This window comes from Spea bombifrons, chromosome 7 (genome assembly GCF_027358695.1).
Source record: "Spea bombifrons isolate aSpeBom1 chromosome 7, aSpeBom1.2.pri, whole genome shotgun sequence".
Lineage (NCBI taxonomy): Eukaryota > Metazoa > Chordata > Amphibia > Anura > Pelobatidae > Spea > Spea bombifrons.
Window position 1 is genome coordinate 45,462,377 of NC_071093.1, and position 13,348 is coordinate 45,475,724.

A 13,348-nucleotide genomic window follows, 5' to 3' on the forward strand; every position below is an offset into this window, starting at 1 on the left:
GCCGCGGCCCAGAAGGTCAACATTCCTCCCCGCGATATCATAATATTTTCCAGCGGCCGGGTTCTGGGTATCCCGGGAGGCGGAAATTCCAAGAAATGGGTTTTGGAGGAAGGAAAAAAAAAATGGGTGTGGGGGGGGAGGGGGTTGTGTGGGGGGCATTAGACACCGGAGAATGTGATGGGAGATGTAAAGATAGATTATTAACTAAAGAGACCACAGCAAAAAATGTGACAACATTCAGAGGGATCCGTAATGTGACAGCAGAGAAGCCCCAAGGACGTGACAGCGACGGAGCCTAAAACTCACAGAATAAGAGAACGGGGGAAATGCATTTCATTACATCGTTTATAATAAAGCTACAAGTGACATTTATACCGATAAAGCAACATGAGACGGGAAGAGCGATGTAACAGCATGTAACGAGGAGCATAGCTGCCAAGTGTCTTCTTTCAGCTTGGTCAGTCCTTCTCTGTCCCTTCTTCCATCACTCTTTTCTCGGAGGTCAGAATGTTTGCTGGGTATGAGGGGATCGCAGGGTTCTACAGCCCTAAAAGCCCCGATAATGTGTATAGAAACAGCAGGAAACGGCTTTATAAATTAAACGGGGTAAATAAACCCCATTATTCTTCTTCTAATGACCCTGACCGCGCGCCACTTCTGGCCGTCGGGAGGTATGGAGACCATCAGGCAGATCATCGCACAAGAGGCATGATGTAACAGTTTCCAGAATTATGTCATCACGTGGAGTGATAAGGCTGTCTGTCGTCACTCTGTAAACGAAGCAATAATATAATAAAGAACGTTAAATGCTGATAATTCGGGGGGCTTCTGGTCCGTATGTCTGAGATCCGTGTCCTCTGTCCGTGCATTGAAGGATTCTATAGGTATCCTATATATTTTTTTTTCTATTTTTTCAGTTTCTCTAACCCATCCTCTCATTATCTACCCAGCACTCTATTTACTGTCATTAGGGTTCTAATGGAATTTATTAAATGACATCATCACACAGATCATCGAGTCCAACCCACCCCGTTCCATTTTTTGCTAGATCCAGACAAAACATGATGCCGACGGCCAATTTCCCTTCCTGGGAACGAATCCTCCGTGACCCCAAAAAAGATAATGAGTGGAATTCTCTCCCGCGTCATTCTCCGCTTGGTATGGCCCTCTTTCACCAACAACGCATTGATCTCTTAGATATCTCCCAGCGAAGGGTGGATTCCCCATCTTTCCTGCCCTTCATTTTCCAGATTCCCTGTCATTTGGCTCTCATAGGATGGTTTATGATGAAATATTTTCTACAAGCTCTCCGGAGGACCCTCAAACTACCTTTAAACGTATTTGGATAAAGTAATCAGACTCTCCGAGTGAATATTTCTTCCATATCTACCCCAAAAACTATTTTTATGAAGCCGAAGCCCAAAAGTGGCGTATAAAGTAAAATGAATGGTAAATAATGGCATCATATGACTAATACACGTGATGAATAAGCGTCTTATCTCCTCCATCGCAAGCTGCTGTGGTTCTTGTGGTTAATCGCTGCACCAACTGCGTAACCTTGCATTTCATCATGTTTAACCGACTTCAATACATATAAATAACTAAAGTATAAAACACTTCATATCACTTTTTTAAAGACATCTCAAAGGATTGGGTCCACCTTTTGACCACCTTAGTCCACTAGAACCTCTTTTACCCCCCTTTAGTGTCTCTACTACCACTCCAACTTCAGTGTTAACCTCTTATAGTTCTCTTATCTCCCGCGCTCCCTCTCTCTATCTCCTTCTCTCGTGGACTCCTTGCCTCGCTCTCTCCTTCGCTCGGCGCCCCTCCCCCCACCTCTGCTGCTGACTCTGCCAAATTGGAAAGGGCGAGAAGGTAATCGGAGTCCCCGGTGCCCGCAGCTGTTCCTCCCATTATTGGGAACAGAGCACTGGCCCCCTGTGACACTGACATAAAATTCGCAGGTTCCCCACGGCGTACAAACATCCCGCAGAGCTCCTTTCAATCAAGACTTACATTTATCACAACAATGAAGCCTATATCATGACTCGACGGAGCAGTCCAGAAAAATGTCCAAATTGCCCCAAATTTGACCAAATTTGAAATTTTACAAAACAAATTATTTATACATTTTTTGGATTCAAAGTAAAAATCCCAACAAATTTTACCACCGGCCCTGTTTTTTTTTTTAGCGTCCCATGTGTAAGTGGGGGGACTGCGATGATCGGGGGGGGGGCGGTAAAGAAGGATGCTGAGTTATGGACCATAATTAACGATCCATAATTAAGTGTTAGAACGCTGAAACCCCCTCTCCATCTCCTCGTTACATCATGAAATAGATGGCCGGGGCGAGGATGAGGTCACCCGGGCTTAACGGGCACATTTGCCACGACGCGGGGGAAAATCGCTACCAAAATATTAAGATAAATATTAAAATAATAAATATTATTATTTATTAATTTCTGTAGACACATTTTCCATCCCTTCGCCATTTTTTTAAAATAATCAAGAAAAAATGTGCACATTTAAAATTATTATTATTTAGGTGGGAGGGTGAAGCATTTTTTATAATTTTTTTTAATTAATTTATCTTGAAGTTGCATATTACCCGAACGGTGCAAAATTAAAATAGTCCCCGCGGTCGGTTCATTTATGCTTCCTTTTTATTAATACAAAAATCTAATTATTTAACTCTTTTTAATATATATATATATTTTTATTACAAATAAAGCCTCCAATTTAATCCTAGGCTTAAAAACACGGACATTTAAAAATTATTTTCCAAAACCATTGATTAAAACTTAAATATTTAAAATGTATATTAATATATAAAAATTCTAATATATTAGATATAATATAAGAAGCTTGGATTTTAGAAATGAAATACGCCGTGTCAGGGTGACGTCTCTTCTCTTTTTGGCTACTCCTGGACCGGTGTCTGGCTGAGAGTCATGGGAATTACTAAAGCAAACACATAAACCAATTGGTGTGCAACTTTTTTTTTATTTTTTTAAATTATTTTATTTTGTCGAGACTCCCAAACAAAAAGAGGTTACATTACATTACATCGTCGATAAGAAATGCCCGGAATAAACCAGCTTTTTTTTTTTTTTGCTTTTAACCCTTTGTTTTAACACACTGCTCCGTAGACCAGGGGGATTGGTCGATTTCAATCCTAAGCCCTACCGACCACAACTATGAAAACATCCGTGCGATAACGCCGCATGGGTCTTTCCATAAAAATGTTCGCGATAAATAAAAATATTTCTTCTAATAACCCTTCGTTGCTCGGCCGCCCCCCCCCCTCGGGCACGCATCCAAAAACCATCAAGCACACGAGCGCCCGATGCGAAGAGGCCATTGTGAGAGATTTATCTGACAGTTCATTGACTGCAAATAAGTATCTGAGCCATAATTGGACATTTCCTCGGCGAAGATGCCGGCGGCGGGCGGCGCGGTGTTGCTGTAGCATAGCTTTTGTTAGGCAATGTATATCGAGTGGCCTTTTGCACTTCACGGAACACTTAAGGAGGTCACTCGATCCGTGTCCCACCAACTGCTGCCACCCGATAGGGTTCTAATTACTTAAGATGTATAAATAAATATATAAATATATATAGCGGCATCACACGAGAGGTTAAAGTGCGAGCGAGTATTCTGAGTATTGGACATGCCGGCCTCCTTCATCTCCGGGGAGCTTCGAGTGTCCGCGGCCGGCCTCGTTGAGTTCTAGAGTCAGCGGGGCGGCCGTGGCCGGCGTACGGGGGATTAGTGTTCCGGAATTGGGTTTCTTTGAGTATATGTTTTCATGTCACACCGCATGACGAGGCACATAATAGTGGGCTGCAGAATAGATTGTCAGCTCACGAGAGCAGGGCCCTCTTCTCCTTCTGGGACAGTATGTCCTCCTAACCATGCTAATTCTGTATATTGTGAATGTTGTTACTTTTCACTGTCCTTTTATTGTAGTAGAACTACGGACCCCGCTAGAGCTCTATAAATGTAATATGGAGGGTAGGGTCACCTGTTGGCTACCTGGATCCCGGAGGTGGTGGTCCACTCCCCACCAAAGACAAGGGAAGACTTACTGTCTTTCGTACTCTTTGAGTACGGCTCCTCTTCGGCCAGGGCAGGCAACTGAGGTTCAGGAACAATTATTCAAGTTTAAGGGTCAGTAACAGAATGCTGAGGGGCTCTGACAGAGAACACCTGAGCATTTCAGAGGAGGGCTCCGGTGTGTTCTATACACCTCTACGAGACGCGGGCTACGCTCCCAATTGGTTACAGCCAGCTATATAGATTGGCGCATGTTTACCAAATTGTACAAGTTATTGGATGCATTTAGTTTTGGAGTCTATAAAGGAGTGTGTGAGTGTGAGTATGTGTGAGTGTGTGCGAGTATGTGTGCGTGTATGTGAGTATGTGTGAGTATGTGCGAGTATGTGCGAGTATGTGCGAGTATATGTGTGAGTATGTGTGAGTGTGTGCGAGTATGAGTGAGTATGTGTGAGTATGTGTGAGTATGTGAGTATGTGTGAGTGTGTGCGTGTATGTGTGAGTATGTGTGAGGATGAGTGAGTATGTGTGAGTATGAGTGAGTATGTGTGAGTATGTGTGAGTATGTGTGAGTATGTGCGAGTATGTGTGAGTGTGTGTGAGTATGTGTGAGTATGAGTGAGTATGTGTGAGTATGAGTGAGTATGTGTGAGTATGAGTGAGTATGTAGATGTGAATTTGAACGTCCCTTTTACATTAAACGGCAGATTAGGAAGCATTATTACAATGAGATGAAAATACAAAGTTAACAACAACATAAGCAGGCATAGTGGTAGGGAAGGTGAAGCGAGCCCTGATCCTGAGAGCTTACAATCTATTAGCCATCAAACTGGGACGAGTTGGCACTAATTATTATTATTATTATTATTAACCGAAGTTCATACGTTTGTGTTATTATCTTCATGGAGCGATTTTATTAATTTCCTTTAATGGGGGGGGCTCTGCATTGTGCACTCAGAGGGTTCGTCGATGAGAAGAGAACGGGGGTTCATTTATTATTTTATTAATAAGATTGTATTTATAATCTGGGGGGGACGCCGGGTTGTAGCTCATCATGAGACAGCTTTTTGGATAAGGTGACCCCTGACTGCAATGAAACCAGAAGCGGTGGATTTAGTCTTTGGCACCGTGAAGGATACAAGTACCAGACACTCGCAACTCCAGGAAAGGTGGCACTTTTTAGGTTAGGAGAGGTGAGTTTAGGATAGAAACTGGTTTACTCATACTCGCTTGTGCCAGGGAGACTTAATCCCAATGATACTGCTGCCAGATAGAAGAGATATCAAACCGTCCTCGGAGTCATCGTAAGATCAGCTTCCCGCCAGCACCTAATAAATCACGATGGCTGCTCGGGGTTGTCCTCTGCCAAAGCTCAGCACGGTATCTCTGAGGGGAGCAAAACACTTTCTGGGATAGTCCTCTTCCCGTTAAACACATTCTAGGATAGTCTCCTTCCCCGGTAAACACTTCCAGGGGTAGTCCTCTTCCCCGGCAAACACTTCCAGGGATAGTCCTCTTATCCGGCAAACACTTCCAGGGATAGTCCTCTTATCCGGCAAACACTTCCAGGGGTAGTCCTCTTCCCCGGCAAACACTTCCAGGGATAGTCCTCTTATCCGGCAAACACTTCCAGGGATAGTCCTCTTTCCCGGCAAACACTTCCAGGGATAGTCCTCTTATCCCGCAAACATGTGTTTGGTGTTGGAGAGCGTCTATGTATGCATGTATGTGTTTGTGTTAGAGTGTGTGTTACTGTATGGTGTTAGCGTTTGCGTGCATGTGAGCGTGTGCTAAGGCATGGTGTTAGTATATGCAAGTGTACATTGTTAGCTTGAGTGTGGGTCAGCATGTGTGTGTGCTAGTAGATGGTGTTAGCATGAGTGTGTGAGTTAGTATTTTCTGTTTAACATGAGTATAAGAGTGTTAGGGTCAGCATAGTGGTAGAAGGGAGGGAGATGTGGATGGATGTGTAAGTGTATGGTTGGTTGGGTGTTAGAGTGAAGTTGTATGTTACTATGTGCTTGTGTTTTAGTTGTGGAGAAAGGGGCCAACGAAATACTGCACCCAGGGGCCACTAACCCTATGCTCACCCCTGGCGTCTCATTTCTGAAAAGATTCACAAAGGTCCTTAAAAACCTGCTAAACACATATAATGTTTTTGTTTAGTGCTGATTTCTCTCCAAATAACAGGAAAATCAAGCAAACCAGAGGACATTAATCATTTGGCGAATCCTCTTTCAAATATTCACGTGAATCTGTCCTCTGTTTCAGATTGAGAAACAACGAGGATCTGCGTAACGTCTCCTGAGACTTAGATGTAACGTGAGGAAGCTTTACGTTACTGAGAGCGTGGTAGATAAGTGGAACAGCCTCCCAGCAGAGGTGGTAGAGGGTAATACAGGGAGGGGATGTAAACATGCATGGGATAGACATACGGCTCCTGAATCTAAGACGAGACCAACGACTGATTAAGGTTCGAGTCTTTACAGCAGGAGAAACGGGGACTAGACGGGGGCCGGATGGGGGCCGATCTGCCGGCAGGTTCGCGCTTATTCCTTTTTCGGCCCTGGCTCCCCCGATGTATGGAGACGCGCCTCGCCATTTGCACTTGAATGTAATAAGCCTCCCAAGTCATTAGCGTTTACCACCTACTGGCAAAGTCATCAGGACCCCAGGAGTCGTATAACTGACAGGTAATAACTCGGGGGGGTCGGGTGTCCAAGTATTTTGGCCGTAAACTAGCGGGTCAGGATCCAGAAGGAAATAATCGGAGATCTATCGGAGCCGATCTCGCGGGACTCACGGGGAGACGCTGTGGTCTTTTTAATGCGTTTGTCGCTCACGTCCCTTTTTTTATGGTTTTTTAACCCATTTTCTACCCGGGCCCCGCGTTCCAAAAACCTCTGAATTAGATTAGAATAACATCTGATCGTCATGGCGATCCTTCTGTCCATGTATATAAATTCCAGCACGCATCATCGTGTTTGTTACAGAATATTATTGGCTCGCTCGGGAATATCATGTGCTCTGCGGGGGCCGACATGTCCTGGTGACTGGGGGGATGTTTATGGGGTCAGCCCCGGGCAAAGTTTATTTGGCAACAAGGAGAGCTCTCCCTCTGTCCCACTTTAGACCAAAAAGGGGTCCCGACACTTATGTAATGGGTAACGATAGTAAAAAAAATTAAATAAAATAAATGGAATTTTAGGGACTTTAAGTATCGGATCGCATGAAATGTCTTCTTCCTTGCGAAGCCCCGGATTTTATTTCGGTTTATGGTTGGGATTCGGTAAAGCTTTTACACGAATGTCTGTGAATTTAGACATGTCTCTGTAGGCATTGGAGACGTCAGACTTTAAGGGGTTAACAACAATAACCTAATGGAAAAAATGCCAAATTTTAAATTTTAGTAAGAAAAAAGAAAAAGCAGTATATCGACCGTTTCCCTTTGAGTATAAGGGCTATGAAGTATGATATGTTTATATACCTTGTTATATACCTTGTTAACCCCTTACAGCCCAGAGGGGTGCTCCAGCTGTCACATGCACTTTAATTCTGCGTGGGCCCTTTACATTTCCATGTTGTCTCTTTTGTAAATGCATGGGGGGATTCTGCAGACCCCCCTGCCCCCCCATATATATTTGCCCCTTTTCTTACCCCGAAGTTTCTTTCTGCGCAGATTTCCCGGCACTTGATATACTGGGGGGGGGATCAACCGAGACCCCCACATCCCCATTACCGGAAAGCGCCCCCCATTGATTTCGAGGGGAGCGATTCCCTGCCGCTGACTGCCTGCTTCGAGCAGCCATTCAGCAGCACAAGTTATCAGAACACACAGGAGGCTGGAAGCTGCAGCTCTGGAGCTGCAGCTTCTACCTAAGGCAAGTGCTTTAGTCTTTGAACTTTTTTAAGAATGCCCTTTAATGTCACCAGAAAGTGCCTTAATATGCGTTATTATTGCGTAATAAGTTCCCCGGGACATTAAACTGTCCCTGTGAGTTATATTGGTTCTGAATGTCCCCATTCCACGTCCGAGTCCCCTGTGCTATGACATCTGATAAAATTACCCAGCGAGGGTGTCAGGGCCGGGGTCAGATCTTCCCATTCCGAGATCTTTGGTTACAAGAACGTGTGGCCAACAGTTTCTACAACACAAAGAACGGCCCGACCCGCGGACACCGACTGCTATCCAATTACTGCGGGGCAGACATTATTTACTGCACTGCTGCAAAGCGGCACCGAGGCGGCATTTTCCGTGAAACTTCCCCGCGGAACACAAATCCAGGAAACCTTCGAGGGCACCGCAGCCCCACGGGGGTTAGTTCGGCTCAAGCGCTTGCAATTTTATTAAAAGTCTTACAGTGTGTACCACACCTGCTCAATGTCCCTGTTTTGTTGGGCCAGTCCCAAACTCCCGTGCCATTCTTCCCCCCTTCCCTCCGTTGATGCCCCTCTTTCCTCCCCAGGTGCCCTGCTTTTCTGGGAGCTCACTGGTCATATTATCTGTCCTGAGCCAGCATTACATACATGCAAATATACACACACTCATGCTAACGCCATAAAATAACTAATAATTATTAGTATGAGCCCAGGGGTAATGGTGCCTGGTGTCTCCCCCCGTAACTAAAACCCACGCACATACAACACGCAAACTCACTCTAACACTCTCTATCTATCTATCTATCTATCCATCTATCATTTACCTTTCTATCTATTATTTGTCCCTCTCTCTCTCTCTCTCTCTCTGATGTATCTCTGGATTTATGTCATTCGGTTGTTCTATCTATATGCCTGTCACCGTCCGTCTGTCTGTCTGTCCGTCTGTCTGCTATATATATCTGCCTTCCTGTCATCGGCTCCCAATCTGCTTTAGATCTTACTCTCTGCCCGTCGCTGCCCCTCTCTGCCCCTCTCTGCCCCCCTCTGCCCCTCTCTGCCCCCCTCTGCCCCTCTGCCCCCCTCTGCCCCTCTCTGCCCCTCGCTGCCCCTCGCTGCTTCCCTCAAATCCCGCAGGGCTGAACATTCAATCCGTCCTGATTCCGGCTCCCGGTCAGAACACTAAATCCCACCGCGGAGGATACGGCCGGCGAGGAGTCGGGGGGGGGGTATAATGGAGGAAGGGGGAGGACGGGGGTCTCGGGAGGAAAAGAATGGGGGTCCTGGGGAATTAGCAGCCGGAGAATTGTGGGTATAGAGAGGAAAATGATGGAGCGGTTTTATCCCAGAACAGGTCCAACAGCAAAAACAGCAAAAAAACTAAATATCTAAATCTGTCGACAAAAAAACAACAATTCTCTGTAATATTCCAACCCACGGAAGGAATCCGGCATTCGGGGCTCACGTCCAGGGGCTGGGTGTTCAGTATTTAATCCTAAAAAGTAGGTATTCACTAATAGCCCCGCCGCCACTATATGAAACACATTATATACACATTCTCCAAGCTCTTTTACTTCACTCAGAGGGTGGTGGATAAGTGGAACGGCCTCCCAGCAGAAGTGGTAGAGGGTAATAAAGTGAGGGTATTAAACATGCATGGGGTAGACATACGGCTCCTGAATCTAAGACGAGACCAACGACTGATTAAGGTTTGAGTCGTTACAGCAGGAGAAACGGGCGACTAGACGGGGGCCGGATGGGGCCGATCTGCCGGCGGGTTCTGGGTTTCTGTATATTGAGAAGGCCAGAATATATGTAATGTGAGAAGACGTTTTTGGTAAAAATAATTGTTCCAGATTGGTGGTGAGAGGATGAGGAGAGTTGGGAAGCGATGCGTTTCTATTCATCGGATTCTATGCGTTCCTCTAAATAAATTTAGGGCGTTTTGGATACATTTAGTAATTTGTAGCCGTTTTCTCTCCATTCTCGATACATTATGTGAGATTATTCGCGCCGATGGCCCCGGGGCAGCTGACGCTCTATCGGATAATTACCCCCCCCCCCAAAGGACACGGGAAGGAGAAGAGGCCTTAAGGAGGGGGCTTCATCCATTTCGCCCTCCTTAAAAGGCAGAGGGTCTCAGAGACAGAACCCGGCCCTCCTCCTCCTTACAGGGCCAGGAAAAAACTTTGTGCTGCCTTCTGCTGATTTCAGCGCTTCTGCCATAACCCAAAACGACCACCTTTCCCCACAGCGTGACCTCTGTGACCTCTGTGACCTCTGTGACCTGTCCAGCAGCCCCTCTCACTCTGCTGCTGCAGCTTGCTCAGATTTCTGCTCGTCTGGTTATTTAACACATCGCTGTCTGGGGGCTCAAATTGTTTGTCGGATGATGATCAGCAAGTACTTAATCTTATTTCATAACCTGCTCCCTCTTTAATGGAGGTGGCCGTATACCCGGGATATATATATATATATATATATTACTAACATCAACATGGAAGCCATGTTTCCTGTCCCAATGAGCTTACAGTCCATTAATAAAAAAAGGAAGGAATGAAGGAAGGGAGGGAGGAAAAAAGAAGGATGGAAGGAAAGAAGGAAGGATAGAAAGAAGGAAGAAAGGAAGGAAGGATTGAAGGGAGGAAAAAAGAAGGATGGAAGGAAGGAAGAAAGGAAGGAAGGATTGAAGGGAGGAAAAAAGACGAATGGAAGAAAGGAGGGAGACAGGGAGGGAAAGAAGGAAGAAAGGAGGGAAGGGAGGAAGGAAGGAAGGAAGGAAAAAGAAGGAAGGAAGGAATCAAGGAAGGAAGGAAGCAAAAAAGAAAAATGGGAGGAAAAGAAGGAAGGAAGGAAGGGAGGCAAAAAGTAGGGAGGAAGAAAGAAAGATGGGTGTAAGGAAGGAAGGAAGGAATGAAGGAAGGAAAGAAAGAAAGGAAGGAGGCAGGGAGGAAATAAAGGATAGAAGGAAAGAAGGATTCGTTAGTTTTGCTTTATTTTTGTAAATAGCAGCGGTTTTCATGCATTATTCGGTTGATCTCCCGTCCCAGGGCAAAGCAAAGTGCTTGTGATCCTAACCCTTTAGAAGACCGCTACTCTTATCACTCTCAGCAACAGCTGAACAGGATCAGGTTGCCCAGCAGGGCCAGAAGTTTAAGACGTGAATGATTGACTCGCCTGTTCCTTATTTGCAGAATCCCTTTTCGCCGAAAGCAATTACTGTCTTAATTTAGGGGCAGAGTTACAGGATGATTAAGTAATTGCCCCAAGGTCACAAGCTGCCAGAAGAAGGTCACAAGAAGCTGACAGCCAGATCTGAACCTGTCTTATTCCTCCCCACACACAGGTGCAAAGTTCTTAGTTACCACTATGAGCCGAAAAATCCCTGCCGGGTCTCCTAGCCGGAGGAGGCCGGTTCCTGGTCACAGCAGCGACATGGAGGGGTTAAAAGGGCACAGCAATGGGGGCTTTCATTTATAACTCATTTAACTATCTTATACTTATAGATCTAAAGGTCCATGATGGAATTCTGCGGCCTTCTCGTCCACGTGGACTAAGAGCTGACATCACTTCCTGCTGCTCTTCTGCCATCCAATATTAGGTTTCTATTCAATAAGTGGAACAGCCTCCCAGCAGAAGTGGTAGAGGGTAATACAGTGAGGGGATTAAACATGCATGGGGTAGACATACGGCTCCTGAATCTAAGACGAGACCAACGACTGATTAAGGTTTGAGTCTTTGCAGCACTAGAAGCGGGCGACTAGACGGGGGCCGGATGGGGGCCGGCGAGTTCTAAGCTTTGGATGACGTAAAATGGGCTTCATGGTTATGTTGCCCAAACTGTGGCAAATGCCCCCCCTCCCCCGAGGAGTAAGAGCTGATATGATGTTGCCCCGGCGACAGTCCGTTTGCCCCCTTGTGTGGGAGACCTCGTAACGTTATCTCCCAAACGCTGTTTCTCTTTGTTCACAAGTGAATGCTTGTTCCGTAATCACCGCGTCAACACTTTGGGCAGGCGGGCAGGCGGGCAGGCGAGGCGGCCAGCGCCGTCCCACCTCCAGATCCATCTCGATACTTTGTTTATTTTTAGTCTGTGGCAATAAAAGGGGGGGGTAAATTTATCTCACATAATGTCTGCGTTCAGGTGCCCCCTCCCCTCGAGAGATAAAGCTTTATCGATACACGAGAGCCCCAGGAAGGGGCTTTATTCTAAATGGGGATCAATCACGGGAACATTCCACTGTTTCCATGGTTACTGCCCCTGGATTGACCTTAACATACATGACCCATCGATCAATGGCCACTGTTTTAACAGGAGGCTATTCCTGTCTGAGGAGACGTTTTTCGCTGTGACATCTTGCTGTGAAACCACCTGTGTTCATGCAGGGATGGCCCTAATATCTGAGCTGCAGCTAATTTTAACCTTAACAGGTTACTCGCAGGGCACAATCAAAGGGGACACCAACGATCAAGGAGACCCTTTAATCAGAGTGTTTTAACCCTTTTAGGCACATTGGTGTAGGCCACCAAGTTGAAATACGCTATCCCTGGGCTCGTTACTTTGTTTCAGAAATGAAGTCATTAAGAATCTTTTAGATCTCTTGTCTGACCGTCACCTTCATCATGACATCATCACCAGCGCGTTTCATCATAAAGGTGCTGGTGGATTCCAGAACGTTCTTTATGGTTTCCTCATTTCTTTGTATTATATTCACTTGTTGGTGATATTTATCCAAGACTCAAACCTTAATCAGTCGTTGGTCTCGTCTTAGATTCAGGAGCCGTATGTCTATCCCATGCATGTTTAATCCCCTCACTGTATTACCCTCTACCACCTCTCCTGGGAGGCTGTTCCACGTATCCACCACCCTCTCAGTAAAGGAAATCTCCCTTCCGTTCCATCTCAGCCGCTGACCCTCTAGTTTTTGATTACAGTCTCCTGTCTTTTATTAAATAAGTATTTAACCATTTAGATCACATCTTCTACATGTGTTCCAGTCCGTCCCTAGGGGTCCCGGCGAGGGCTTCTCCCGCTCGCTGTGCCTATTGTCCGGTCTCTACACCCGCCGCGGGCCGACGCAGTTCAGCGGCTGACCCGCATTACATTTTATGACCTATAACCTTCTTAACATTCATAAAAGAGACTTTGGATCTTTTACGTTACAAAGTTCCGTTTTTTTCCAGCTTTATGGATTTTATGGTGATTTCTACATTCACGTCAGCGAATCAGCACAAGGGACGGGGCCGGGGGGGTCATTGGCGCTATATAAAAAGATACTAAAAATTGGGAACTTTCGGTAAAAAAAAGGCAAGAATCAAAGGCGTTTACAAAGCAGTTATGTAACAAGCCGCGGGTTGCCGAGCGCCGACGTATATATAAATATACACGGAACCGTTACGGACGGCGACAGAA